Source organism: Equus quagga, chromosome 6 (genome assembly GCF_021613505.1).
Source record: "Equus quagga isolate Etosha38 chromosome 6, UCLA_HA_Equagga_1.0, whole genome shotgun sequence".
In the NCBI taxonomy this organism is placed as follows: Eukaryota; Metazoa; Chordata; class Mammalia; order Perissodactyla; family Equidae; genus Equus; species Equus quagga.
Window position 1 is genome coordinate 7,880,063 of NC_060272.1, and position 6,216 is coordinate 7,886,278.

Consider the following 6,216-nt stretch of genomic DNA (forward strand, 5'->3'; position numbering starts at 1 on the left):
ATACATTAGAATCTGCCTTATTTATCTTTATATATGTTTGTTTTAAGGCTACTGGTAATAAAAGATTTATTCAAGAAAAGGGTATGGATATCAGAATGCTACCTAAGATGCATAAACATGTCATCAAAGTAGAGAAAATGTTCTCCAATATTTTTGAGACAGTTTGATCAATCTTTAAAAGTGAAAACATAATGAGATGACTAAACGGTAGATTATTTTGTGTGTGCATGCTAAGAAAAAAGCTATTGCTTTAGTTTGAGCTCTTCAATGAGTCTAATTGTGGTAAGGAACAATAAAATCAGTTTAAATATCTTTAAAGATAGAATTTTAAATAGGCATGAATTATAGTGAGAACTGACTTTTAGTAAACATGATACCTATTACTCTAAAACATTCATTTTATTTACCTAAAGAACATAGATTGCTTACGAATCTTTTTAATCTCTAAATATAGATTAGCTTTAATTATTTTGTGATTCTTACACTTTTTTTTAATGTAACTTTATTTTGGTTCAGAACCATTGTTCCTAAGTTGTGTACTCAAGTTTTGGGAAATGTCTATTTAAAAGTTGTTTTGCTATACAAGTGTTTTAAATATTGTATCTAAGAGAGTAGCCTGGACTTAAAATATTTGAAATCAGCTTATGCGTGCCTTTTAATTTTTTAAAAATTTCTTACTGCCACATATGGTGTGAAATCACAGTGAGTTGCTTAGTGACATAATGCAGTATCTGCTTGCTGTTGGAGCCTCACATCAGATATTGGAATTGTTCCTGTGCCAGGCTACAGGAAAGAGGATGTAATTGTTAATAAAATACACCCAATCTTTTCTGTGCTGCAACAATGTGTAGTAATTTGTTTTCTTCATTTGTTTCCACTGCCTTTGTGTGCATACTATAAAAGATCAAATTCTCTCCCAGTCTAACAGTTCAGATGTTCCCTAATTTATTAAATGCCTTTATTCACAATTTGTTTTTTTAGGTTATTCGTAATGCATTATAGAATTAACTAATGACTGTTTATTTTTATTACAGTATTTAAAATATGTAGTTACTGCCATTTATATTGTGGAGTTTGCAGAATTATCAATTGTATAAACTAAACCTTTAAATTAGCTTGGTGTGAGGACTCTTTAATGCTTGCAAAGAGGGGATGGGGTTTGTAGTTAAAGATTTACTGCTCCAGTTTCCCTTATGAAGAGGCAACATTATTCTCTATCCTCAGTTAACTACTAAGTCATCTAGTTGTGCTAGTACATGTCCGTAGCTTTTTTTTTATGGCCACCAGAATCTTAAGAATTTTCAGTGGTTTTGTACTTCTGTTCCATTACCTGAAGTAAAATAAGCATAGAATCTTGGCTAATTGAACTCTGTATACATCATTTCTAATGCCTCATTTTATATTAAGGATCCTCCATTTGTCACTTAAAATTTCTCCAAAGCTGTTACTATTAACTAGCTCTTGTTTTCAGTTGTCTCCATTTTCTGCTCATTTACCCCCAGAACCATCCATCTGTTTTGTATTACTGGCCATGAGAAATTCTGAAGAAAGGATATCATAGTTTTTGAGACTTGCCACTCCCTCCAGGAGCTTACGAACTCTCAAATACCAGAGTGTTACTAACTAGTGAAAAGACCTAAAAGGACCACTGAAGGTAAAAGAAGAAGAGCCAAAATCTAGAATGGGTGTTGAAGCCCAAGGAAGGAGGCCCCACTTTTTCATTTGTTGACTTGCTACTTAATGGTTAGTGGTGGTCTTGATTCCTTCACCATCACCTTTGTTATTCATAGTGTTTTTTGTTTGCCCTTGTGTTTCTTTTCTTGAACATTCAGTTGTCCATAATCACGGAGTTGCTAGTGGTGCAGCACCCTACATTTGCATTTGCTGATACACTGCACTATACATTTTGTAGCAGATATGCCATTGTTGGTTTTCAGATGATTGGATCACATTCCCTGATCTCTGTTGTGTATCTGTAGTTACTAGAGTAACTGATACGCAGCTAGGAAACAATGGAAGGGGGATACAGAGGGGACCCAATATAAATTAAAATGGTGGTTGGGGGGGTGGGATGTTGTAATTGAACTTAATTGGAAGTCAATTAAAAAGAAGTTGTTTTCCTGAGCCTCCAGTGGTTGATTAGAGGTTGGAACAGTTGTGTTTTTTATACATATTTCTTTAATCTTTCTATGGCTGAAGCCAGTAAGTTAAAATCTTCCGTGATCCAGCAGTTTCATTATCACTCAAGCAACGGTCTGTGTATCTTTAACAGTGTTGGTATGTTATTTAAGATTGGTACAACTGTTGATTAATAAACCTGGCTTATTAGAAGAAAATGGGGTGGTTCTTTGCATACTTTTGGGTAATGATTGTTTCCTTCCTCATTTTCCAGGCTTTCACTATGGATTAAGTTAATGACAAGTAACATAAGGAATTAACAAAGGAATATATAATTGCAGCTGGTTCTATGCGCTATTGAATCTCTTATTGTAAAGTGGCATAAAGAGGGAGCAAAAGTGGTTTTATGGTCCTACAATAGGAAATTCGTTATCTCCTTATGACTGCTGTCAGTAATATCCCTTATATGTTTAGAGCAGAATTTAACTTTTTATTATACAGTATGTCTATATCCTATCAGTCCATAAAGTGGGAATCCTTTTTAGAGAGGTTAAAGTATTAGAATTAATGGATGATGAAATCAAAACTGCACAGCCAGCTGTTACCTCCTAATTTTTCTCCACCAAACTACCTAATTTCATTTGGAATGGTGACTGGAGCTTGGCTGGTCGTCTAAACCTGTTGGTTTGCAGCTAAGGAAATGCGGTTTTGTGCCACGTGCCCAAGCTAGTTGGAGCCCTAACTGCATTCTTTCTACATACGCTGCTTTTGCATTAATATTATAAAAGCAGTGATAAATGAGCTACACATTTAAATGACCACTATTGTGGAAAATGATATTTTTGTTCCATACAGAAAATGTTATGGTCTACATATGAGTTGTCACTAAACTTCCCAAAGGAAAAAATGATTTTCTTTTGACCAGGAGCCCAATGTGATAACCAATACTTTTCCTATCAAACTCCTGTAAGTAGATGCTAATTTAAGATACTTCAGTGTGTAATAATCTGAATTTTAGAAGCAGACGAGGCAGGAGTGTATGGCAAAGTTGATCTAAGAATTGGTTTTATTTTACCCTTCTTTCTAAGGTCTTCCACGCAAGTAAATTGAGCAAAGTGCCATTTGCAGAAGAATTCTAAAAATTTCAGTGACTTGTATGAAACAAACTGCACGTAATGTCAGGAAACAAAGATAATAGTTTTAGCAGAGGTTTACAGCACCAAAGAAAGTTCATAGCTTGGACATCATCTAATCAATATACGTGTATCAAATTTCAGTAGTTTTTCTGTAATGGTAAATTTACATAAGGCTTTTGTTCTTTGTTTCTACAGAAGTTATGGTAAAGATGTGTTTTGAAATATGTCTTAGAGTTGATGGATTATTGTACAAGGGATATATAAGAAACAACCATCAGTTCTAAAGACCAGCGTGGCTAAAGATTCAAAAGGGCAGGATCATGAGTTTATATTTAATAAGGTGCATTTTCTTGGGCAAAATTGATTACCCTCTTAGTTTTTAAACTGGAATTATCCAACTTTTATATTACCTCATTCTACATTTATCCAAATTTATGTCTATCAACTTTTATAGATGACTATCTCCAAAATTCCCCAAATTTTTATTATTTGACTTTTAGAAACTTCTTCCTTAACTCTAGAAACATTTGAAGTAATTTCTCCTGAAATGAAATCTCATTTTTTGATGGGTTAAATATGTGCTGGTAAAATTACAGAATTTCAAAAATAACCACATTTCTTCAACAATTTAATTGTAAAGTGAAATCCAAATACAAAGATATTAAACTGATGTGATTGGTTTCTTCTTGGTTCAACATGCTTTAAAATGTCAGCTTTGTCTTGTACATGCCAATAGGACATCTTTTTGTCTGGCGTATGTACAAAAGTAGATACAGGTGGCTTGAGGTAAGGCTTTCAATTACTGAAATTACTATGTAAACAGCAGTGGAATGTTAGCATGTTGAAGTTGCAACTTCTGATGCTTTTCATGTAGTCTCTACAGCTAATTATTCCATATTTAAAATAAGTTGGTGCATATTCACACTCTAAATACCTATACAATAGAAATGTTTGTGTAGTATTTTATTTTCTTGGTCAAATACACACTTTGTTTTTAAAAAAGGAAAGCAATTTTTACATGTAATTTACATTTCTCCCAAGGTAAAATGCTTTGGATGTGAAAATAACCTGATTTACTAAAAATGGAAGCTAGGGTTCTTTTCAGACAATGCAAATTTCCGTTATTTCCTCTAGTTTACTTGGAGAGAGGATGTAGGAGCTAAGAGGTCACAACTTAAATTTCACAGTATAAATTTGCTAAATAAGAAACATGGTACTCTCAGTTCTTTTAACCGATCATTAAGCTAGCTTTATATTAAATTTCAAATGAATTCCTTCAATGTTTTAAGCTAGTTAAAAACGACTCCTTTTTTACCCTTGTGAAGTTAACGAATACTGCCTGCCCCTTCCTGGTTTTTCAGTTCTGAGAATCTGCCGATGACTTCGAATCGCTTTACAGACTTAGCCTTTTTAGAAAATAATTTCCTCAAATTGAAGGCTTTATTTAAAACTAGCAATTGCGGAAAGTGAAATTTTCTCCTCAAAGATCTTGGAATAATATGACTGTATTCGGTACCTTTCGTGCCTTAAGTATTTTCAACCTTAACAAACTAGATTGTACAAATTTTTAACACTCCTAGTTGAAAGGTAGATTAACTTATGTTTAATGTTTCAAAAAACGAGTATTTAGTGCACTAAAAATCTTCTAAAGTTGTTATAAAGAGCGAAAGAAGAACTAGTAAATGTCTAAACGAGATGTTTTCACTGTATATTTTTTCTTTTAAATTTAGCTTTGTGGATAATTTGGCTAAAGAAATAGAATTTACTGTAGGAATACTGGCCAGTTCGTTGCGTTTGAAACATTAATCCTGGCATAGACAGAATTTTTTTAAAAAAGCATGTTGTGGGTATACGGCATTTTTTTCTAACTGAATTGTACATTTGTACTGTGCCTTATCTCTGCCGTGTGCTCCCCGCTTTGGTCGTCTAAGAAGATTCTTCCTTGGACTTGCTGGGTGACGAGATTCGCGGGGTTCTGGTTCCGGGCGCTGAGCCCATCGTGCCCTCGCACGCGGAGAAGGCCAGCCGCTCGCTAGTGGGCGCTGTGGCTCCGTGGAAGCCGTCGGCGTGGTGGCGCTCGTCCAAGCCCTTCTGTGGGCGAGCGCCTCGCCGAGAATCCAAGTGAAGAATTCCTGCCACCTCTCCATTTGGGCGCTATTTGTCACCGTCAGCCCTAAACTCCAGGTCACCTTGGGGAGGACGTGAGTGTGTCCCGGAGGCTAATTGAGAAAGTGCCGCGGCGGGCGCGGGTGTGCCGGCGGCACTTGCCGAGAGAGCGCTGCCTTCGCGGCAGCGAGGTGCGGAGGTGCGGGCCCGGGACGTCTGCGCCCGGTGTCTGCTGCCCCGCCGGCGCCGCGCTCCCGGGAGTCGTGCGTCTCCCGGCCCCGTTGACTCAGGTCAGGCCTCAGCTGACGTCTGGAACCGAAATCAGGTGTGAACGCATCGCTGGGAGGCCTGGTGGGGGCAGCGAAGGGATGCGCGTGCGGGGCGTGAGCCAGTCCCTGCAGAGGAAACACTTCATTTTAAGGAGGAGGACCCGCCGGGAAACCTACTGCCTTCCACTCCGCAGGGAAAGTTTCGCTCTCGACGTCGTCCCTCTGTTGAAGTTAGGACACTTGCCGGGCAACGGAAGGCACGTGCTGGGCGCAGAGACAGGTGGCCCCGTGCTGTCCCCGCTCCCTGCTCGGCCGTTCCTATCAGGGTCCCCACCCCGCCCCCTTGGGGGGCGCCCGGTGCGCGCGCAGACCCCCCTCCTTCGGCGTCTCCAGGGCGCTCAGCTCGCGCCGCCGCCCGGGGCCGGGGGCGGGGCTCACCTGTCAGCCGGCGCCCCGCCTCGCGGCGCCCAATGTCGGGCGGGGGCGGCTGAAGGACGGGCTGGTCGCCCAACGGGCGCGCGGCTGCCGTACGACGGGCCAATGGGCTGCGCGGTGCGGGGCGGGGCCCCGCGTTTATAGTGCTCTGA